This window comes from Lolium rigidum, chromosome 1, assembly GCF_022539505.1.
Source record: "Lolium rigidum isolate FL_2022 chromosome 1, APGP_CSIRO_Lrig_0.1, whole genome shotgun sequence".
NCBI classification, from domain to species: Eukaryota; Viridiplantae; Streptophyta; class Magnoliopsida; order Poales; family Poaceae; genus Lolium; species Lolium rigidum.
Window position 1 is genome coordinate 330766926 of NC_061508.1, and position 25644 is coordinate 330792569.

General features: G+C 48.4%; 1 pseudogene; it reads right to left on the reverse strand.

Moving 5' to 3' along the window:
- Positions 1-14377: 14377 nt before the first annotated feature.
- LOC124663283 lies at positions 14378-25475 on the reverse strand (annotated as a pseudogene).
- Between the last annotated feature and the right edge of the window lie 169 nt (positions 25476-25644).

Sequence of the window (25644 nt, forward strand, 5' to 3'; positions counted from 1 at the left end):
GCTTACATGGTTCACAACATTATCACGAAGTCTTCTAGAGAGAAACGCAACATTCCCTCACATTCATATCCCTTACCAACAAAAGTTCCATACTTAGACAGTACAACTTTATTGGACTCAAACACCAACTTAAACCCATCTTTCATAAGACGGGAGCCACTAACGAGATTCTTGTTGATAGAAGGGACATGCAGCACGTTCTTCAGTTGCACGATCTTTCCGAAGTAAACTTCAGATCTACCGTGCCAACACCACGAACAGTAGCATGTAACCCATTCCCCATCATTACTGAGGAACCTCGGGCACGATAAGAGGTAAACATGGAGATGTCGGCACACACATGAACATTAGCACTGTATCAACCCACCATTCCGTGGGCTGAAACACCGAAAGAACGATGAGGTAACATATTACCATACCACTGTAGTTCCTTCCTCTGTGTTGCCAATGACCATGCCGACAGAATTTGAGTTACGTCCGGCCTGACATTTCTTTCCTTTGCGTTGTGGACAACGATTAGCCCAATGGCCGGTCTCGCCACACACCCGGCAAGGATCTTTCTTCTCCGTTTTCCCCTTCTTCTTGAAGTTGGTAGTCCGGGAGACTCCCTTGTTCTTTCCCTTGGACTTGTGGGCATTTTTACGCACCATATTGGCGGCAGAACGTCCCTCGGTTCCTCCGGTGTGTTTGTCTTTTGCCCTCGCCTTCTCCTCAACATCCGGAGAGCCCATGATATTCTCAACGGAAAACTCATGCCTGCGATGTTTCAGAGAAGTGGCAAAGTTCCTCCATGAAGGGGAAGCTTAGCGACAATGCATCCCGCGACAAACTTGTCCGGTAGCTCACACTTGAGGAGCTCGAGTTCCTTTGCCATGATACTGTATCTCATGAGCTCGTTCTACTACGGATCGGTTCTCAACCATTACGTAGTCATTGAGCTGCTCCATAGCATACGGTTCACCTCCGGCATCGGCGAGCACCAAACTTAGCGTCCGAGTGCATCCCACGAGTTCCTTCCCATTTCGGATGTGCGGATAAGCATCAACCAACTTGTCTCCAAGCACACTTAGGACGGCACCCACAAAGATTACGGTGGCATCCCCGAACGCTTTATCCTCTTCGGGAGTAAGCGGACCTGCAGGAATACCTTCCGCAACTCGGTGCACACCCATAGAAGTGAGCCACAAGAGGGTCTTACTCTGCCATCTCTTGAAATGAGAACCCGTAAACGGGCTCGGTTTAAGCGCAGCAGCAAAACCAGACGGTGAAAATTGCCTATGCATATAAGGTTTTTGGATTGTTGGATTATTAGGCAATTTCCGTATGAGATTAATTACCGAAAACAACATTAGAGATGCACAAGCATACTTAACCATACACATCGGACTAAGCACATGCATCGGATCCGAACATGGAACAAGTAGCGAGTGCAAGGTAGGAGAGTAAAAGCACGTACATCGCGACCGGGAAGGTCGCACCAAGCTAACGACACCACCACCATGGGAGTTGTTGATGTCGCCCATGGTGTAGTCGGATCTGTCGATGAAGCAGCCGAACCGTCGATGAAGAAGACGAACGACGGCGAGCGGTCGCGCCGAGACGCTCCCCAAAAACCTTATCGCCCGTCTCCCGGTGCGGGATCTCAACGGACGGGGTTTCGGAGGCCTGCTCTCCGGACGAGCTGTGCACGCGATCGCCGGGATGGGGAAGACTAGAGAGTAGCGCAGCAAAAGGAACTTCGCGAGAGAGAGAGAGATCTAAGAGCACTGTTCTCCGGATCTGATCGGTCTCCTTGTATACCACGGGAGGAGAGCCGCCACGACCGTGTTGACACGCGTAGGAAGCCAGGGACACGCGGCGAGCATGCACATGCATGTCGACACGTACCCAACACAGTTGGTGCACCAAGCAAAAATTTAGGCTTCCTTGAGTGTGTCTCGAACTCGAACTCGAGTCACGAAACGCGACGTGCGTGCGTGACGTGTCGTGACGTGCCGTGCCGAGCCGAGACGGGCGGGCGGAGGAGGAGGAGTGCGCGAGGGCTTCTTCTATTCTCACTCACTTGGAATGACTAGAACAGCAGCCCTTATATACCACTCCAACTCTCTCCCAACTAGCAATGTGGGACTAAACTTTGTCCCCCAAGGCTGTCCCAAGCTACCAGTGTGATGGGCCTTGAGATTTCAGCAATTGTAGACTATATGGGCTAGCTTATTGGGCTGCAGCCCATCTACATTCAACAATCCCCCACCGGATCTCATATGCACATCGAGATGACACATTAGTTCCATTCACTGTTTAATATACACGCACTTCGGTGGAGGCCGTTAAGTTGAACTTCCACTTAGGCAAGGTGCTACGCTTGACTACAAGCCGAACAATGGACTATGCCTTGAATTGTCAGTCTTTGTGTAGCAAGTTTCGCTCAATGCCGGCACGGTACTAGGCTACCTTAGCCTTCCCCTCGGGTGGAGCTTATAAGTCATACTCCTCGGCCCTTCATGAGCTTACTAGAGATTCACCCAAATCTCCCACACTATGACCAGTAGTGTCACTCATATAGGTGTGTTCTTCAAAAGATCGCCACGTAGGACGGCGTCTTCGCTCATCAAGAGCCGCTCGAGAACACATTAAGACATTGTCAACCTGCCTTACAGTAGCTATGAGAGAATTGCATCTGCAGCGGAGTGGGAGTATTAAATTTTCTCTCAACTCAGTTGCTCCGGTTTGTTTTCCCAGGTCCTAGTTCACGGAATTTCCGATTACATAGGTTGGGCTACCCCCTCGGCAACTCAAGTGGGTCTCAAACCCATCTCCCTCGATGCAAGGTCTATCATGTTTCTTGATAGTCCTTTTGTGAAAGGATGCTGCAGATTTTTAGCACTTTGGACATAATCCAATGCTATCACTCCGGAGTTCTTCGGTTTTACGACGGACTTCAATCTCCTCTTGATATGTTTGGAACTTTTCATATTATCCTTAGAACTTTTCACTTTGACAATCACGGTTTGATTATCACGAGTTCATGAGGATAGCCGGTATTGGTTTTTCAACCATAGGCAAGTCCATCAAGAGCTCACGAAGCCATTCCGCTTCGACGGTAGAGCTGTATCTAATGCTTGTGAGTTACGCTTCCATAGTTGACCTCGTTAAGATGGTGCGCTTGCAAGACTTCCGGGAAACGAGCGCCACCACCGAGAGTGAAAACATATCCACTTGTGGCTTTCATTTTAGCATCGAAATCCAATTGGAATCACTATACCCTTCAAGTCCTCTTGGATACCCGGTATAATGAATTCCATAACTCATGGTTCCCTTTAGATAGCGCATCACTCTCTCAAGAGCATGCCAATGATCATCTCCGGGTTGGCCACAAACCGGCTAAGTTTGCACACGGCAAACGAGATATCGAGCCTCGTAGCGCAAGCTAAATACATGAGTGAACCAATGATTTGAGAGTATCTCAATTGATCTTTAGTTGCCTTTTCATTCTTTCGAAGCAAGACACTAGGATCATAAGGTGTGAGAGAAGATTTGCAATCGGCATATCCAAATCTGCTCAACACCTTCTCAACATAATGAGATTGCACAAGTGTAATCCCATTATTCTCATCTCTCAATAGCTTGATGTTCAATATAACATCGGCTTCTCCAAGATCTTTCATCTCGAAACACTGAGATAAGAAGGTTTTTACCTCCTCAATTACTTTGAGACTTGTCCCAAAAATTAGTATGTCATCCACATACAAGCATAGGACAACGCCCTCACCCCCACCATGGCGGTAGTATACACATTTGTCAGCTTCATTAACAACAAAGCCCACAGATGTCAAAGTTCTTTCAAACTTCTCATGCCATTGTTTGGGTGCTTGTTTGAGACCATACAAAGATTTCTTTAATTTACACACCTTTCTTTCTTGACCTTGTAGTACAAAACCATTAGAGTCTGTTCCATGTAAATTTCCTCGTCCAACTCTCCATTTAGGAAAGCCGTCTTAACGTCCATTTGATGAACGAGAAGACCGTGTGAGGCAGCCAATGACGAGTAGTACTCGAATGGTGGTCAATCTCGCCACATGTGAGTAGGTATCGAAGAAATCTTCGCCTTCCTTTTGGGTATAGCCTTTGGCTACAAGCCGAAGCCTTGTACTTCTCAATAGTACCATCGGCTCGAAGCTTCTTCTTAAATACCCATTTACATCCTACGGGTTTGCACCCATAAGGACGCTCGAGATAACTCCCACGTTCCATTAGCCAAGATGGAATCCATCTCGCTTTGAACCGCTTCCTTCCGATGAGTACGCATCGGGAGATGCAAGAGCTTCGAAATGGTAGTGGGAGTATCATCCACAAGATACACAATGAAATCATTACCAAAAGACTTTGCAGTCCTTTGTCTCTTACTCCTTGTGGGAGCTTCATTGTTATCTTCATCAGAATCTGAACTCTCATCATCAGATTCCTCATCAGACTCCATAGGAGTTTCATGTATTGGATCAGATTCCCAACTAGACATGCCATGCATATCTCTCATAGGAAATATATCCTCAAAGAATGTAGCATCTCTTGATTCAAAGATGGTGCCAACATTCATGTCGTCCACTCCAGATTTCACCACAAGAAATCTATAAGCAATGCTATGGGCGGCATAGCCAAGAAAGACACGATCCACGGTTTTTGGTCCAAGCTTTCGCTTTTTGGTGATTGGCAAATTCACTTTTGCCAAACAGCCCCAAGTTCGTAGGTAGGAGAGTATTGGTCTTTTCTTTTCCCATTCCTCATAAGGGGTAATCTCTTTATTCTTGGTTGGAACACGATTTAGGACATGACACGAAGTCAATATAGCCTCCCCCCACCATTCCTTGGATAAACCCGAAACATCTAACATGGCGTTAACCAAATGCTGTTAGAGTACGGTTTTCCTTTCCGCAATCCCATTGGATTGTGGGGAATTGGGAGCGTCCTCTCATGGATTATACCATGTTCCGCACAGAATAAATTGAACTCATTAGAAAAGTACTCTCCACCACGATCGGACCGAACCCTTTTTATCTTTCTTTCAAGTTGGTTCTCAACTTCAGCCTTATAGATTTTAAAGAAATCAAGAGCCTCATCTTTAGTTTTGAGGAGATACACATAACGAGTACCTAGTGGAATCATCAATCAAAGTCATGAAAAATTTCTTTCCACCTTTTGTCAACTCACCATTCATCTCACATAGATCCGAATGTATGAGCTCTAGTGGTGCCAAGTTTCTTTCCTTCGCGAGGCTTGTGAGGCTTGCGAGGCTGCTTTGCTTGCACACAAGCATGGCACTTAGAGCCTTTGACAAAGGTGAATTTCGGAATTAAACTCATATCGGCAAGCCGCGTCATACAACCGAAATTAACATGACAAAGTCGTGAATGCCAAACATTAGTTTCATTAACACTAGTGCTTACATGGTTCACAACATTATCACGAAGTCTTCTAGAGAGAAACGCAACATTCCCTCACATTCATATCCCTTTCCAACAAAAGTTCCATACTTAGACGAGTACAACTTTATTGGACTCAAACACCAACTTAAACCCATCTTTCATAAGACGGGAGCCACTAACGAGATTCTTCTTGATAGAAGGGACATGCGGCACGTTCTTCGGTTGCACGATCTTTCCCGAAGTAAACTTCGGATCTACCGTGCCAACACCACGAACGGTAGCATGTAACCCATTCCCCATCATTGCGAGGAACCTCGGGCCGATAAGAGGTAAACATGGAGATGTCGGCACACACATGAACATTAGCACTTGTATCAACCCACCATTCCGTGGGCTGAAACACGAAAGAACGATAGGTAACATATTACCATACCACTGTAGTTCCTTCCTCTGTGTTGCCAATGACCATGCTTGACGGAATTTGAGTTACAGTCCGACCGACATTTCTTTCCTTTGCGTTGTGGACAACGATTAGCCCAATGGCCGGTCTCGCCACACACCCGGCAAGGATCTTTCTTCTCCGTTTTCCCCTTCTTCTTGAAGTTGGTAGTCCGGGAGACTCCCTTGTTCTTTCCCTTGGACTTGTGGGCATTTTTACGCACCATATTGGCGGCGAACGTCCCTCGGTTCCTCCGAGTGTGTTTGTCTTTTGCCCTCGCCTTCTCCTCAACATCCGAGAGAGCCCATGATATTCTCAACGGAAAACTCATGCCTCCGATGTTTTAGAGAAGTGGCAAAGTTCCTCCATGAAGGGGAAGCTTAGCGACAATGCATCCCGCGACAAACTTGTCCGGTAGCACACACTTGAGGAGCTCGAGTTCCTTTGCCATGATCCGTATCTCATGAGCACTGTTCTACTACGGATCGGTTCTCAACCATTCACGTAGTCATTGAGCTGCTCCATAGCATACGGTTCACCTCCGGCATCGGCGGCACCAAACTTAGCGTCCAGTGCATCCCACGGTTCCTTCCCATTTCGGATGTGCGGATAAGCATCAACCAACTTGTCTCCAAGCACACTTAGGACGGCACCCACAAAGATTACGGTGGCATCCCCGAACGCTTTATCCTCTTCGGGAGTAAGCGGACCTGCGGGAATACCTTCCGCAACTCGGTGCACACCCATAGAAGTGAGCCACAAGAGGGTCTTACTCTGCCATCTCTTGAAATGAGAACCCGTAAACGGGCTCGGTTTAAGCGCGAGCGACAAAACCGGACGGTGAAAATTGCCTATGCATATAAGGTTTTTGGATTGTTGGATTATTAGGCAATTTCCAGTATGAGATTAATTACCGAAAACAACATTAGAGATGCACAAGCATACTTAACCATACACATCGGACTAAGCACATGCATCGGATCCGAACATGGAACAAGTAGCGGTGCAAGGTAGGAGAGTAAAAGCACGTACATCGCGGCCAGGGAAGGTCGCACCAGCAGCAACACCACCACCATGGGAGTTGTTGATGTCGCCCATGGTGTAGTCGGATCTGTCGATGAAGCGGCCGAACCGTCGATGAAGAAGACGAACAGACGGCGAGCGGTCGCGCCGAGACGCTCCCCAAAAACCTTATCGCCTGTCTCCCGGTGCGGGATCTCAACGGACGGGGTTTCGGAGGCTGCTCTCCCGGACGAGCTGTGCACGCGATCGCCGGGATGGGGAAGACTAGAGAGTAGCACGGCAAAAGGAACTTCGCGAGAGAGAGAGAGAGATCTAAGAGCCTTGTTCTCCGGATCCGATCGGTCTCCTTGTATACCACAGGAGGAGAGCCGCCCTGACCGCGTTGACACGCGTAGGAAGCCAGGGACACGCGGCGAGCATGCACATGCATGTCGACACGTACCCAACACAGTTGGTGCACCAAGCAAAAATTTAGGCTTCCTTGAGTGTGTCTCGAACTCGAACTCGAGTCACGAAACGCGACGTGCGTGACGTGACGTGTCGTGACGTGCCGTGCCGAGCGGGCGGAGGAGGAGGAGTGCGCGAGGGCTTCTTCTATTCTCACTCACTTGGAATGACTAGAACAGCAGCCCTTATATACCACTCCAACTCTCTCCCAACTAGCAATGTGGGACTAAACTTTGTCCCCCAAGGCTGTCCCAAGCTGCCAACGTGATGGGCCTTGAGATTTCAGGAATTGTAGACTATATGGGCTGCCTTACTGGGCTGCAGCCCATCTACATTCAACAGAGGTCACTTCATTGCAATGGATTTCCACAAGTTAAGTTAAAGAAAAACATTTTTCAGGTAAAAAGAAAAACTTATGATTGCCCTTTGTTCATAAAAAGAATAAAGCTCACAATGCCCTTGGTTTACTTGGGTTGAAGCTTTCTCCGTCTTAGGACCATGCACAAAAAACTACCAACTGCACTGCACCAATTAACATTTCCAAGTGTCAATTGTCTCAAGTTAACGGAAGGTATGCCGGTTTAGCAGAGGAATTAGGGCAGAGCATTCTGGACAATGACACGCCAGCATGTCTCTGTCATGATCCTAGTCTGAATTTCCACGAGCAAGCAAGCATGGACATCATTGTCACTCTCTTTAGTGTTGGGTTGACTAATCAAAAATGACTGGGCTAATTAACATTGTGATTGGGTTGTACTCCTACTTAGTTTAGAATGCATTAGGCGTGTCTGACAGGACGGCTGATTAATTAACAGTGACTTTCACAATGCATGCACTGATGAAGCCGACATTTGTCCCATGAGGCCTTGGATTTGGTCATTAGTTTCGATCGGCGGCACGTACCAGGAGGGACCAGGATATCCAATTCGATGATGTACAGAGGAAATACTGTTCTTATGGCACCTCGATCTCTGTGGATTAATACCGTAATGTTGTTTCTTTCTGAAGTCATTTTTGCTATTTTCCACCATCCCGTTTCATAATTCTTGTTGCGAGCACGACATGGAATAAGTTGCCCACCGCCAAAAATGGACCATAAGAAAACTCCCAAGACACTTTGTCTCGTTGCTTCGTTCACTCTCACGCCAGCTCCCAACGTAAGCACCAGCACCATCTACTCTCAGCCAATTGTTTGCTTTTGGTTACCAAACTAGTGGAGCCAAACCACATATATTTTCGTACTACTAACTCACGGCCAACAAGTTTGACCGACGGAGAGAAGACTTCTGGAACAATCTACTCACGAGAGAACATAAATAGATTTACCATCTCATTTGTTGTCACTCCAAGCACAGACGACCTTGACAGCCTCACCTCTGAGCTCAGCCACTTGTCTCTTCTGTTTATCCAACAACACCTCAGACACCACACGTCTCCTTTGTTTGAACAGCCAAACCGAATCTTGCCAAATCTTACCAGGTTTCTCGAATTCTCATAAAAACAGCGGCACACGACTGTACTCTGTCTGCACTCCTACGCCACGCCTCGCCAGTCGCCACACGGATCACATTTTCTTCTCGTTGTCCGCGACACACTGGATAACGATAACCTACAGGATAATATGACGCCGATGATTGCGTCCGTGAAGCTTGCGATCTTGGGCAAATTCAGAGACGTCACCGGCCACCCCCCAAATTCTTCTCTGCCAATGATTTAGGCCTATTTTTACCATAGGCCGGCGTCGGTCAGTCAAAGTGACCAAGTGGATGGAGAAATCAAGGGCCAAAAGCTCAAAGGCATCACAGGATGAAAAGGTTAAAGCCTGGTTCGTGCTTGCAGCTGCCTGCGAAAGTCCCCGGGTATCCTCCTTGGGTCACGAGGCGATTTACACAAAAATAACCCAAAAGTGGAAGAGAAGCACAGACTGACCCTCCGGCGAAACTATTTCACCAATCTAACCCTTTTGTGTGGCGCCCCTCCCGGGGCGCGCACACATGCCCATGTGGCTCCCTCTGCCGGCGCCACCGACCCGGCCCGACGTGGCCCCCTCGCCGCTGAGCTGGTGCGCCCGTCCGACGTGGCAGCATGTGTGGCGCCCCTCCCAACGACGCCACACATGCACTTGTAATCCCCCCAAACATACTGTGAGACAATTCCTCTGGGACTTAGCCGTTTTGCGAGGCTCGATGTGTGGCGCCGATGCCACGGGCGCCACACTAGCATGTGTGGCGCCGATGCCACGGGCGCCACACATCCACTTAAGTGTGGCGCCCGCGCCCGCCCCCGGCCCGACCATCTTCTTCTCTCGTTTCTTCTCCTCCCTCCCTCTCTCCCCAAGGCGGCCGGCGGTTCCTCCTCCTCCTCTCTCTCTCCCCCAACAAATCGGCCACAAATTCATCGGATCCGACCGGCCAATCTCTTCCCCATCCATTCCTCAAGGTAATCCCCTTCGAATCCCTCACATTCATCCACTAATTTCATAGATCTTGCTAGATTTGCACATGAACCCTAGACATGGAAACTAGATTTGAAATGGCTATGTATGTGTTGAATGTGTATGTGTAGGAACCCTAGATATGTAGGAACCCTAGATATGTAGGAACCCTAGATGTGTTGAATGAAATTTTACATGTATGTGTTGAAATCCTTATGTATGTATGTGGTGAAAGGCAAAATTGGAGCTTAGCAAATGCATTCTATTGTCTTACATATGTCTATTATGTGCCTAGGAATGGTATGTCTTACGAAATTCATATGTGTGATGTATTTGGATATGAACTCTCATGTATGTGTGATGTATATGTGATTCGAAAGTTAGATATATTCTCATGTATTCTTGATGGAATAACTCATATTTGTTAGGAATGTATGTGTGATGGCTTATTTGGATATATTCTCATGTATGTGTTGCTCATATTTGGTATGAATGGCTCATAATATGTTGTATGTGTTGCTCATACATGTAGGATGGTGTGGCTTCCGGATGAAGAGTACGACGGGGAGCACCGGGCTGTTCATATGACGGAGAGGGGAACGGATCTTCACCCTTTGAAGATTCGTTACCATGGCACACCGGATATACCTTATGACGAGAGGTACACGGAGTTCATCCGGCCTACCGGTCTTATGCCGTTCATATCCCTTGTAAGCCGTGGGGGCCACACATGAACCCCTCGGCACTCACCGCCCTTGTCGACCGGTGGAGGCCGGAGACTCACACCTTCCACTTGAGGGCCGGCGAGATGGCCCCTACTCTGCGAGGATGTTTCCATGATCCTTGCACTACATATTCGGGGCGAGCCACTGTGTATGAACACGGCTTCGATGGGTGGCGCGGACGGATGGAGGACCTTATTGGCGGGGCTCCTCCGCCGCCGAGAAAATCCAAAGGAGAGAGTTCCCGCCGGCGCGTCTTTCACTTGGATCGGAACTAACTTTGCGAGAATGCCCCATAGAGGCCGACGAGGACACTCGGAGGACGTACGCCCGCGTGTACTTATGGTACATGATTTCCGGGACTCTCTTTCCGACGGTGGGGGTAAGCTGGCCCATTGGTGTTGGCCGAAGGCGCTTACGGTGTTGGACGCCCGGTGGAGTTGGGGAACAGGCGGCACTTGCCTACCTCTACCGGCGGTGATGATTTGTTCTATGTACTATTTTCCTATAGTAGTGCGCTACACAAAGTAGTAACCAAATATCTTATGTACGCAGTTGGACGAAGCTTGTCGCGGGACCGGGAGCAAGACGGGTAGCGGCGGTATTGGTGGATGCATGCTCCTACTTTCCGTATGGAGCCGGGACCGCCTATCGGTTGGGCGTCCCGGGGTACTCAACGAGACGCCATGGCCTCATTTCCCACACTTTCCCGATCGGGAGCCCACTTGGGCATACCTTTGGGACAATGTCTCGGAGATGACGAGCGATCCAATGATCATGTACGAGCGGTACAATCGCGGAGTTGGACACTCTTACCGGCGAGCGGGTAACCGATCACCTGCGGAGTTGCAATCCTAGTTTTGATTGATTCTACCGGCATCTACTAAATAATTGTATGCTGCGGGTGGAATGGGAGCCATATGGTAGCTACTACCGTATTGGCGCGGCGATGACCGACCTAAACCCCAAGTGCACGGAGGAGGCGCGGTTCGGCGTATGCGCTGCCCACTCATATGCATGTGGCTTGTTGAACACCACCAGCCGCAAAGAGTGATGAGACGAGTTTGGGTCGTATCGGGAGTGCCCACCAATGTGGCAAGACACGGACAAGGCGCTTCACGGGTAAACTTCCGGAATCATGCGATGGAAGATTCTTGATAGAAGAGGTACAAACTAACTTGTTGATTCTTGCGAGGCTTGATAGGCGATGGCGAGAGGAAGATCACAAATTGGCCGGTCCATCATAGCGGCCACATCACGGCGTTCCAACACTGCTTGGAAGCGGCACGGAATGCGGCCCCGAGCGGATTGTGCCTCACGACTTCACCGCTTTCAACAACTACCTCGAGTGGTTCCATCGGAACACGCGTATCGAGTTAGTGAAGCGCGCGTATCGTGAAGAGATCTTGGACGACCCCATCCGGTTCGATGAGGTTGGGCAAAGCCGGCACGACACTTTTGCTCGCGAGAGGGAGATCGACTTCTATTGCTTCCGAGCTGAACTTCGTGGTAATGGATTCTCTCACTAACTAGTACATCATCTAGATTGCCATGTGCTCGCTTAAATTGTGTATGCTATGTTTGTCACGGCGGGAGGAGATCCGGAAAACAGGTCGAGGAGTGCGAGGTTGTGTGGGAGCGGAGCCACACGGATGAAAAGCTCTGTCGGACCGTTGCGGAATTTCGTTAAGGTATGATCACCAACTTTGAATGTACGCAATTATGTTACGGTGGCTTTGTAACCGTGAGTTCCATGACGCGAGAACAACGCACGAAAGATGCGGCGGTTAGCGAACTTGCTAGGTTGCCGCGAAGGCGAAATCCCTACATCCTCCTCTTCGAAGAACATGTATGTACTATTTTGTTGCTCGTGAAACATGTTCTTACTAATTTCAACTTTTGTAATCTCATGTGTTCATGTTTGTGCAGATTCCTCCCGAGGACGACCTAATTCCGAGTCAAGGCGTACTTCCGAAGCGTACCTCCAAGCAACGGTCGACTACCGGTTGAAGCCAAGGGGCAAGGCTCCAAACCGGTACACTCCGGAAGATTATGTCAACCGAGGAAAGAAGGTTGTCACCGAGGAGGATGACGGGCCGCCGCGGAGATCAGCTATGTCGAGGATGAGGAACGACGAGCCGTTCTCTTCGAGAGGAGGAGGAGGAGGAGGAGGAGGAGGAGGAGGAGGAGCAGGAGCAGCAGCGGGAGCAGCGAGCAGCGGGAGCAGCCAAGGCAGCGGACGAAGAGGATGGCCGTCCGGAAGCGGCCCGTGAGGACGACACGTCGAGGACGACACTAGGATGTGCTCCGTGTTGTTGTGAACTATATCTTCATAAGTATCGATTTGTGAACCCTATGTCATTTCGAACCATGGTCCGTAATGCTACTTGTTGTTTGAATCTACGTGCTACAATGTGACCTATGAAGTGTTATATGTGTATGTCATGAAATTGCTACTTGTTGTGTCCAATGTTGTACTCGTAACTGTTGGAGTTTGGTAGGATTTTTCATGTTTTCAACACAAGTCCATGTGTGGCGCCCTTCCCACTGGCGCCACAAGTGCTAGTGTGGCGCCCGTGGCATCGGCGCCACACATGCCAACTTATATGAACCATTGGGTCTAAAACATACTGTGGGACAAATCCTCTGGGACTTAGTCGTTTCGCGAGGCTCTATGTGTGGCGCCCGTGGCATCGGCGCCACACATGCTAGTGTGGCGCCGTGGCATCGGCGCCACACATCGAGCCTCGCAAAACGGCTAAGTCCCGCAGGATTTGTCTTACAGTATGTTTTGGGGATTACAAGTGCATGTGTGGCGCCGTTGGGAGGGCGCCACACATGTCTGCCACGTCGGATGGGCGCACCGGCTCGGCGTCGATGGCGCCACGTCGGCTGGGTCGGTGGCGCCGGCGGGAGGGGAGCCACATGGGCATGTGTGGCGCCCCTGGGAAGGGCGCCACACAAAAGGGTTAGATTGGTGAAATAGTTTCGCCGGAGGGTTAGTCTGTGCTTTTCTTCCACTTTTGGGTTATTTTTGTGTAAATCGCCGGGTCACGAGGCCTTTTATCTTTGTGCGGTAGATCATCATCACATGCACCGCACCTCCTCCAGGCTACTTTGTATATATATATAATTGTGTGTGTAAATTTTGTGATTCGCGGTGACTTCCTCACCCATCTGGAAGATCGATCGTACTTGGCACATGATTAGCCATCATGCAAAGAAATGTAAGTAGGAAACATGTAAGGACTAGGAGGTTGAACAGAAACTAAAAATGAGAGAAAGTGCTGACCTGATCTATAGATGGTGGAGTTCTAGATGCCTTTGCATGAAGGACAGGGATAGTGGCGCAAGAATCCTGAGGAAACTTGATGATGGTTTCCGATCTCGCAGGCAGCCCTACAACATCCACAAAGGGGGAGATTTCGTGGTAGCTTAAAAGCAATCATTTCGATAAGCCACTCAAGATGCGTTTATCAGGTTGCCGGTTACACTGCACTATATGCACCCGATGCTACTAGCCCTACAGCGTGTCAGCTGTTCATTGGTTCAGGGTGAATATCTACACCCTTTTTCGCTTTGGCACTCTGTTTACTTTGGAAGAGAGCTTCTGCATCACTGAATTAATAACATCAGTGACAAGACTTAGTGCAGAATCAACAGAAAAGGCGACACAAATATTTGACATTGCACGTACAGTTTATTCCAACAGGCCCAACTCACATTCTGTCTCATTAAGCCCGAGTACAGGCAACCTTGTCCCAGTCGCCAGTTCATCAGATGCCTCTTGGGTTATTTATTCATTTCCATTATGCATCTGTTGAATCAGGTACTTAAGAAGGAACTTAAAATCCTAACTACCAGTACCTGCTTCAACACTATGCAGATACCCCTATAGCCTCTTCAAGCTCTTCTTCCTGGCATCGATCTTCTTCTTTTCAACTGGAATTTTGACAACAAGCAGGCCGTCCTTCTTGTGTATTGCTGAGTCTCCTACTGAAGGATCAGAAGGGGCAGCATTCTGATCATGCAAGCATAAAACTTTGGTTGAGGTGGACGTAGATGACAGTGTTGGAGTCAATGGTGGGTTCTTGCTCACAACAGTTTTATTACTCTTGACCCACATTTAGAGATGTGGTTGACTCACAGATAGCTCAGGTCTTGGCCTTATTTTTATGTTTATGTGCATGAATGCCCGTGTATAGCCTGCACATGGAGCACGATGACTAGTTAGAGCTCTATGTGACCTGATTTGGTAGAATGGTAGCCATGAGATTCATGGCCATGTGCTAAAATCTCTTTGGGATACATAATCCTAATACTGCAGTTTTGACAAGAAAAGATCTGTGAGCATCATTCCAGGTTTAAAAACAAAGAGTTGAATGTTGACCTTGCAAGGCGTGCATACTCCTCGTAGTTTTCAAGTAGCATCTTTCCAGCTTGTTCATTAAGGGCAGATGGGGATTTTTTTTGTGAAATGGAGGCAAAAGCTTTGCCTCATTCTATTAATTAAGGAGAAGTTTTTGGACAAGGTAGTCCTTACAAAACGGTACAACCAACGGATTACTCTCCCGGCAAAATTTCCCCTACAGATTCGGGGAATGGTTCGATCAGAAGGCACCTCACTACCTGTGAGACATGATAACAAGGAACCCATAATTAGTCTCCCACATGCTGTGAGAGCGGACAAAACCTATTCCTAGGCCCTAGCTATCATGCGGTCATTTTAAATCACAAACCAGCAACTGCTTGCAAGAGATCATGTGTAGATCTCAATACTCAATAGAATAGTGGCTGAGTGTGCGGCAATTTGAGCTTACTAGTAGAACATGCCTTAATCCAAGACTAGGATTCCATTCCTTCTTCAATGTGTTCACACATATCACACCACTAGTTGCTATGTTTGGAGGGAATATTTTTGTCAAAAAGAATCCTTCAAATCAATGGAGAATGTAGACATTCAATGTGAGGCTTAATTTCAAGAAATAACGGCAGTACAGACAAGGATGATTAAAAAGTTCAACAAGCTCATTCGTAACTTCCTGTGCACGCCGGATGAAGAAGCAAAAGGTGGCAAGTGTCTGGTTAGCTGGAAAAAGATCTGCTCTCCGAAGTGCTATGGTGGGCTGGGTATCAAGAATCTGTTGGCTTTCAGCAGGGCGCTACGCCTTCGATGGGAATGGTACCGTTGGGCGGAGGAAGATCGGCCGTGAAAGGGCACTGCAACACTGTGTGATATCTCTGACAAACAGCTTTTTGCAGCTTGCAAAACCATCTCACTTGGGAACGGAGAAATTGCCAAGTTTTGATCTGACCATTGGCTCCAGGGACAAGCCCCTTTGTCCATCGCGCCATTGCATCCAGTCCTTGCGACGCGGAAGAACCTGACAGTTAAGGAGGGTCATACAAATCGAAGATGGATGAAAGGTTTGCATCGCATCCAGAGCGCAGAGCAGCTGGAGCAGTTCATCAAGCTACGGGAAACAATTCAGACTGTGCAACTTAATGAGAATTGTGATTCCATTGTGTGGAATCTTACAAGAGATCAGCAGTACTCGGCTTGCTCTGCTTACAACTCCCAATTCTATGGCAGGATAAAGCAACCACGCTTGGAGAGTGCATGGCATATCCACATGGAGGGAAAGGTGAAGTTTTTCTTTTGGCTTCTCCTCCAGAACCGCAACTGGACGGCTGACCGTCTCAAGGATAGAGGATGGCCTCATGGCTATGTGTGTAGCCTTTGTGATCAGGGGCTGGAGTCCGTGCAGCATCTGGCATTGCATTGCCCTTTCTCCAAAGAGGTGTGGGCGAAGTTCCAGAGCTCCAATCCTGATGCTGTTCAGTGAATAATTGATGCGGCTTCAATCTCTTCTTGGTGGGATGAATCTAGACGATGCAAGAAGGATGATCAAAGGAGGAAAGACATCTCATTTACAGTCTACACAATTTGGCACATCTGGAAGGAGCGTGGGCGCAGAATTTTTCGGAAGGAGCCGTTGGCTGCATCTGTTGTCGCAAACTTGATTAGATCAGACCTGGAGCTCCTCGAGTTAGCTAGGGGTTGAGTTGTATAGAAAGGTTTGGTGTGTACTCTACGAGTCCTTTGCCTGTGGTGACAAGTGTTAAGTGTTGAGTTTTTCTTTTATGGTGCCGCTGCTCTTTTGAGCCAGCTTCATGTAAATTTGGTTCCCTCTTCTTTAATGCATAAGCAGAGCTCCTACTGTTCACCGTAAAAAAAAAAAACTGCAGTACAGACAATTGAGAAGTTCTCAAAGATAACTACCTTTTGGGGGAGAGTGAGGGAAGTCGTGACACAACAGTAGCTTCATTCGGAATACCCCATTCTCATATGGAGTTCCAGCTGCATCATGTCAAGATTCAGACTTATAGGCCACAATATTAAAGTTTGCAATAGGGAAAGGAAAAAAAGGAACTCAGACACTTGAGGTTCTGTAAGAAGATGCACTAGCGAAATGAAAAAAGATTCATCGATACTTATCCCTAAGCAAAAAAATTGCTACAAAATCGTCGAATAGCAAAAGACAGCATTACATGCACAACTAAAAGAGAAAGATCAGCCAAGCCACACGGATATGTTAATTCAACAGTGCATACCCAAAATAATGGCAACTGAAAACAAAATTACTCTTGACAGAATCTCACCAGGGCCTTCAATATCAGCACAAATGGTGGTGAAGTCATCATCATTAACAATAACTTTAATCCCTTCTGGAGGCGATTCATCAAGATTCTTCACTTCTTTAGCCAATTGCCTGATGACATTTGGTGGGAGGTTCTCGTTGGTCGCCTTTGAATGAACATACCAGCAGAATCATAAAAGACGGAAAAACAATCTTTTACAGGTTTAAGACTTTCTGGTACTTACCTGAAAGCAACAAGAGAAGACGGCTCTAAAACATGAAGGTGATCCGAGGTTAACTCCACTTATGATTTTACTTGTTCCAGAATAGCAGCTTTAACAGCTGTGACCAAAACAACAAAAGGGATAATTATTACTACAAATAAGAAATATTATCCCCCTCACTTGTGGAAGTCATGAATACATCTCCGCCATGTACACATAACGTAGTTGCTGAACTAGTAATGGAAAAATGCTAGTACAAAATACTGTTATGTTCATTAAGGCCTGTAAGCGGTGGGCATTGCTACGTAAAGTGTGTCTTCCTACATATAGATGGTTACGAGATCAGGAAACCATTTAGACTAGACCTCTAGGTGGCAATTTGGTATCACTTTTTTTTTCGCGAAAATGCAAAAGCCTTGCGTTTCGATGCATTGATAGATAAAGAAAGTTTGTATGTACAATGTTCTCAAGAAGGACCAACACCACGCCGTACAACTCAACCCAAAAGACCTAATCTAGGGGAGGAGTTGGCGAAGCCCTCGGGCGCCCGCGTCCGCCCATTGTCGCGCCTCGGCCCTGATGTCACTGAATAAGGAGGCCACCGAGGGACGCGCGTTGTCGAAGACCGCCGCGTTCCTGTGCTTCCAAATCCACCACGCCGTGAGCATGATGAGTGACGATGTTCCTTTGCGCAACTGGCGTGGGGAGGTCTGCACCACTAGCGACCACCACTCCGCGAAGTCACCCTCAACTGTAGGAGGCCCAGCGGTGGATCGAATCCACGACAGAACCTCAAACCAAACTGTCCTAGAGAAGGAGCAGCCGGTCAAGATGTGCGCCATGGTCTCCACTGACTGGTCGCACAGCGGGCATCTTGTCGTGTGGGGCAGACCCCGACGTGCCAGACGCTCACTCGTCCAACACCTATCTAGGCAAGCAAGCCAGATAAAGAACTTCACCCTTGGCGGCGCCCAGGATTTCCAGTAGGATCGCCCCCTGGAAGAGGGCATCATAACAGGAGCTGGAGGAGTACTGGCCATCCGTCGTCCAACGCCAAACCAACCTGTCCTGAACCGGGTAGAGCACCATGTCCCTGAGCCTAGTCCAGAGCTAGACATACTGCCATAGGGCCAAGGCGCTCAGTGCACCTTCGATGTCCGAGATCCAGCTGCGCTCCACCAGCGCCTGATGCACCGTGCGCCGCTTCCTGCGGCACTTGGGGATGAGCGCATAGACCTCCGGCGCTAGCTCCCTGATGGACTTGCCATCCAACCATCTGTCCTCCCAGAAGAGAGCGGATTCGCCGTTGCCCACCACCATAGAAGTGGAGGCGGCAAAGGCATCCAGCTCGATCTTCGAGAACTGCATGTCGAGCCCGCGCCAAGGTCGTTCGGGGTCCGTCCGCATCCTCCAAAGCCAACGAACCCGGAGGCTGATGGCAGTGCGGGCGAGATCTGGGATCCCTAAACCCCCAAACCGCAGCGGGCGGCACACCCTCGACCAGTTGACATGGCAATGGCCACCGTTGGCCTCTGCCCTGCCGACCCAAAGGAAGCTTCGCATGATCTTGTTGACCTGCTTCAGCGCCTTCTTGTTTAAGCTTAGCACCATGAGTTGATGCAACGGAATGGCTGCTAGCACCGATCTAACCAGCGCCAAGCGCCCTACCCTAGGCATCATAGATGCTTTCCAGGTAGGTAATTTGTCAGCTAGTCGGTCGACCACGGGCTGGAACGCCTCACCCGGCAACCGGCGGATGGAGAGTGGGATGCCGAGGTACTTGACGGGGAAGGGTGCCAACTGGCACTCCATCACCCCTGCCGCAGCATTGGCCACCTCCTCCGTGCAGGCAATCGCCGAGACTGAACATTTGGCGAAGTTGGTATGCAAACCTGACGCATGTCCAAAGAGCTCAAGGATGCCGCGGATAGCACGCAACTCTGTCTCATCCGGATGGCAGAAGATGACAACATCATCCGCGTAAAGCGAAACCGTTGTGGCCAACTCCCGCCGCGCCAAGCGTCGCAGGATCCCCAGCTCGATCGCCCTAGTCAGTGCTCGGTTGAGCGTGTTCATGATCAGCACGAACAACGACGGCGACAGTGGATCCCCCTGTCTCAAGCCCCTCCTGTGCCAAATGGGGGACCTGGCTCGCCATTGAGCATCACCCTTGTACTAGCCGTGGACAGAAGGATGGCCACCAGCTCGCAAAACCTTGGCCCAAAGCCCATCTTGCGGAGGACCTCCACCAGAAACCCCCAAGAGACGGAGTCAAAGGCCCGAGCTATGTCAAGCTTGAGCATCACCCGTGGCTCCTTCATCCTATGCAGGAATCTAGCCGTCTGCTGCACCAACATAAATTTGGTATCACTTGGGGTGTGTGCTCTCTGTCCGGTGCTAAATTTGCCATTTTCCTTGTGCTAATTTATTGGCAACTTTACCGTAATAAAGGATGGAAATAACGGATCATACCACTACCAGACACACAACATTTAATCTGCTCCCTCCAATTCCACAAGGGATGCCGTGGTAGCGTAGGCACATACATGCTCGCTCGCAGTAGTCACTACTACAGGTACAGTCAGGGGCTGGGTACACTCCATCCAGGAGCCTGTGTGAACAAATTCACAGATCCCAGATAAGCTGTACAAGCATAACACTGACAGACATGGCCATTTTTTCTACATAAACGAAATACTCCCTTCTCATAATTACATTCAGATGGGTTCTTCTGCTAGGAAATCACATTGGGACGAAATGTGAGTAGTGGGACTAATCGATCGACCAAGACCTTCCTACACATTGGCGCGCGGGTGAAGGAATCTGAGACTAGCCGGGACCCCATCTCCCCACGAACGGACGAAACCGATTGCTCACCTACTGCCGACGTTGTGCAGGCGGCGACCATACGACTCGCTCGGGGCGTGCCTCCGGTGACCCGGGGGATAGATCGATCCGGCAGGCAGGAAGGCTCTTCCTCTCTGGATCGTCGGCGGCGGGGAGGACAATGTGATGGAGACGCACTGCGGTAGTAGAAGATGCGACGGCTGGGAGGGGACGGCCGTGTGCGGACCAGGCGCCGCACACCCCCAGGCGGATTGTTGGGCCGGCCCAACACATTCCCACTCTTGTTATTTTTTTTTCTTTTTCGTTTTTTCTGTTTTTTTTTTATTTTTACGTTTTTCAAAAGCTGATTCTTTTTAGACCCGATATTTTTAATTTTTTTTAGTTTTTTCAGCAATTTAAATATTTCCAAAATTTGAACATTTTTTATATTGGAACAATTTCAAATTGGAACAAATTTTAAATAAGAACAAATTTTAAATTGGAACAAATATTTTTTAAAATTTATTATTTTTTATATATGAACAATTTTCGAATTTGAACAATTTTTATACTTGAACAATTTTCACATTTGAACAAATTTTATACTTGAACAATTTTTGAATTTGAAATTTTCTCGAAATTTTTTAGTTAGAACATTTTACATTTAAAAATATATGTAAATTATAAAAATTAAATCTTAAAAACGAAAAAATAAACAGAAAAGAAAAAACAGAAATAAAAAACAGAAATGAGAAAGAAACAGAAATGAAAAAAAAAACAGAACAGAAATGACTCAGAAAAAAAACGGCCAACTGGCCCAACACCCGAACTGGGCCGGCCCGTACCGCGCGGGGGGTGTGCGGCGCGCGGTACGCGCCGACCTGGTCGGTGTATAGGAAATCCGGGACGGCGCCGTCGGAGTCGGGGTCGGGGAAGAGCGCCCTGGATTTGGGGCGAAAGTATGTGTGGCCCGTCCCGTATCTCCATTCTCCAGTCAGGAATTAAGGTCCAGTTAAACTACAGCTCGGCCCGGCCCAGTTCAACTGCCGACTTAGAAGAGTTCGAAGCAACATCGTCATGTTACGTTTCCCGTAATCTACTGCAGATTCCAGACCAGCCGCCAACGGGAACTTCGAAGAGATCGATCTTGGTCACAGCTCGCGTCGCCGACGTAGGTACACACGATGTCCGACGGCGACCGCCTCTCCGATCTCCCCGACGACCTCCTCCTGCGCGTCCTCTACTTCACCCCTGCCAGGGAGAGGGCGCCTCCACCGGCGCTCTCTCCAAGCGGTGGCGCGGGCTCTGGCGATCCTCGGGCGTCCTCAACCTCGATGCACGCCTCTCCAACGACCACTACACCGTCTCCTTCTCCAAGCGCTACGCCTTCGTCTCCGCCGCCAGGTCATCCCTCGAGGCCGCTGCCGCCACGGGCAGGCCGGTCACAAGGCTCACCTTCCGCGTGGGGTCCGGCCGCTCCTACGGACTCAGGGACTTCCTACACATCGACATCGACATGAACATGGCCAGGAGCGCACGAAACCCTGACGTGATCACGGAACTCGGCGGCACGCCGCGTCGAGGAGCTGCGGCTCACCGGAGACCCCGACAACCTCGAGCGTTGGATGAACGAGGAGATCCAGTGTCCTGCCGTGGAGCTCCCCGAGCTTAGCTTCCTCTGCCTGCCGTCGGACACGCTCCGCGTGCTGGACGTCACCAGCTGCAGAGGGCTCCAGTCGTCCCCCGGCGTCACGTTCCTGCGGCTGGCGTCGCTACGACTAAGCCACTGCAGGGTGATAATGGAGCATCTCCAGGACTTAATCCACGCCGCGCCAGCCCTCGCGACAATACAACTCGAGTTCGTCATGGTCCTACGAGGCACCAGTGCTGCAAAGGGGCCGCCGCCTAGAGAACTTCTCCACTGCCCCGCAGCTACCGAGCTCGTGCTGGACAGATGCCGCTGGCTGAAAAATTACGACCCCAGCAGCACCATCACAGCCGTGAATATCGACGCTCTGAGACTGCGGCGGTTCAGGTACCAAGGGCGTCTCCGGCCGTTCACGCTGCGATCACAAGCGCCGGATTTGGCACGGGTTGACCTGCACATTCTCCCTCATGTCTATTACCATGGAGAAAAGGATGCAGGATGCGACCTCGTCGCGACCTTCTGGCGGCTGGCCAAGAATTTCAGCAATGCCAAGGAGCTGAAGCTGAGGGTGAACATGCTTGAGGACATCGCGGTGGTCGGTGCAGAGAGCTGGGCCAAGCTCCTGTGCTCTTTCCCCAACCTCGAGCGCCTCCAGCTGGAAGGAATGTATCAGCTTAAAGGAGAAACGCCGGCGGTGGCGGTCGCAAACATGCTATCATGTTGCCCCATGCTCCGTGACCTCCAACTCAACCTGACCATGGCGCCGCTCGATTTGGACAGAAACAATGAGCGAGGGCGATGCTTCTTGGAGAAGAAATACCGACACGATCTCAAAAGGTCGATCCAAGGGTTCAACAACCGCAAATTACATACCATGGTTTCTATAGCAGGAGATCATGATGATGGTGCTGCTAGATACTTTGACGAGTTGTCTGATCTCCCTGCCTTAAATAGTGGGCATGTCTTCGATTGCATGCTGGGTACTTTGAGCTGTGTGCGCTTTTGGTTCCGACTGGGGACCAACATCTTTGAACTAAAGTTGAGGAGCAATTTTGCAGCAAAGTTGATCAAATTCTTTGCAGAAAATGTTGTGGCTCTTAAAGAGATGCACATCGACGACGGAAACGAAAAGATGTGCGATCACATGAATTGCAAGCTTGAAAAATGGGTAGCTAATTTATCCGAAAAAATAGAGACGAGTTTTGTTGTCTTGCCCCTTGAGATGAGAGGTCAAATATGAATGGTTTGGATGCAAATGCAAAGATGTTTCTTAGCTAGTATTCACTTCATTCCTACCCGCAAAAAAAAAAGTATTCACTTCATTCCAAATTGATTTATATAATTTTATTTAGATACAGATCTATCTATCTGTACATTAAAATGCCATAGTTACATCAGTGTCTAAACAAAGGCGTGTCACTTAGTTTGAAACACCGGTGGTATTTTTTTTTGTTTGCAGCTGAGATCATTCTTGTTTCACTCTTCCTAGTTAGACTTGTACGAAAGAGCGCACACATGCAACTCTTCCTAGTTAGACTTGTACGAAAGAGCGCACACATGCATGTACGTAACATTTACTCGTAGAGTTATAATAATTGAGAGTTAGAATTTTTTTCACAATGAGAGTTTCATGATTATATTTTGACATTTTCTCATCGGTTGTGTACAATAGAAGAAAAGCTTGACATTAATATTTAGTGATTGTATCTTTTCAAGCAACCCGTACCTAAAGCGACATTGTATGCATCTCTTCTAGAACTACGCAGGACCTAGGTCCAACGAACCGTTTTACTGTGCGGGCAAAAAAAAACCGTATTTCTGGACCTCTAAAAATTCTAAATAAAATCTTTACATGTAGAGGGTGCACATATGTACGTGCGTGTCATTTTTTATACCCAAATTTAAAAGTATGGAGTTTAGATAAAGTGATAATTTTCAGATAAACAGTCTAAAGTTAACTTTCACTTCCGAAATTTTTGTAAATTAATGGTTGGAAAAGTATATAACTTAATATGATTAATTGATGAACCCCCGTGCTTGTTCCCTCTCCGAATCACTTCCGGGTGTCAGGTTTTTCCAAATTCTGGTGTCTTTGGATCTCTGATCTGTGTTCCGTTTCACGGGCTGAAACTATTTGAAGGGGCGAAGCCACCAACAGGCCAAACGGGCACCGATACGGGTGGGCTCTGCCCGTATCAGTGCCCGTTAAACTCCTTAGAGCTTTTCCTCATGAGGCTCTTCCACCCAGGTGTGTGAATAATTATTTTGGAGGCTTCTACATTTTTTAATTTGGATATTATTTTACATAAAAGGGTGCACTAAGTCTCATTTTCAACTTGTGATTTGTCAAGCATATAACTCATATTTGCCCTCATATTAACTTTAACCATTCAAGATGCTTATGATAGGGGTAATGAGTGTGTTGTAACGCTGGCCTTCTGGCCTTTTCTTCTATAAAACCGATACGTCTCTCCATGACATATCCTTGGATAAAATTACTCTTGGTAGAATCTCACTAGGGCCCTCAATATCAGCACAAATGGTGGTGAAATCATCATCATTAACAATAACTTTAATACCTTCTGTAGGCGATTCATCAAGATTTTTCAATTCTTTAGCCAATTACCTGATGACATTTGATGGGAGGTTCTCGTTGATCGCCTTTGAATGAACATACCATCAGAATCATAAAAGACGGAAAAACAATCCTTTACAGGTCCAAGACTTTCTGGTACATACCATGAAAGCAATAAGAGCAGACAGCTCTAAAACCTGAAGGTGCTCCGAGGTTAACTCCACTTATGATTTTACTTGCACCAGAATAGCACGTTTAAGAGATTAATTATGTATTATTGAAACAATATCAAATAAAAACAATCTAGCAGTAACTATGTCTGTAATTTAAGAAATTGAGTACAATACTTTTCTGAAAAAAAATTATAGTGGGGGAAATGCAATATGTCAGTACTACACGGTTTCAAGTTTCACTAATACAATCGCTGTTGCAAGGATGTGCGTAAGTTTAACAAATATCATATCTAATATGCAACATGTGAATAACCTCTACAGGTGTAGGTGGTAACTTAATGACGCTAAGCATTACTGCAACGTGAGTTATCCATCAGTATGGAAACCAGAAAAGTTTTGGGATTAACACTGACAGACATGCTCGCTCGTCAGTAGTCACACTCCATCCAGGAGCCAGTGTGAACAAGTTCACAGACACCAGATAAGCTGTACAAGCATAACAGTGACAGACATGGCTATTTTTTCTACATAAACGAAATACATTCAGATGGATTCTTCTGCTAGGATATCACATTGGGGCGAAATGTGAGTAGTGGGACCAACTGATCGACCAATACATATCCGGTGGCTTGGAGAAGAGATCGAGCCGGCCGGCAGGCAGGTGCTTCCCTCGGGATCGTCAGCGGCGAGGAGGAAAATGTGAGGGAGACGCACTGCAGGAGTAGATGCTGCGACGGTGGGGAGGGGACGGCCGGCGCCAGTCGGAGTCGCGGAGGCGCGCTGGAGCGTAGGACGGTAGGAGAGGCAGCAGTAGACAATTTGCAGAATCGGGCCTGAAATGATGGAATCCACAGAGGAGGAGACAGGCGACGCGACCGTTGCGTCCGATTGGCGGCTGAGCATTTTACAGATTGTGATCCAGTTAAGGTACAGCCCAGCCCGGCCCAGTTCAGTTCAGCCGCCGACTCAGAAGAGTTGGAATCGTTTCCCGTGATATCCTGCAGATTACAAATCGGCCTCCGAGAGGATCGCTTTTGTTCGCAGCTCGATCGCGTCCACCACGTACGTAGAC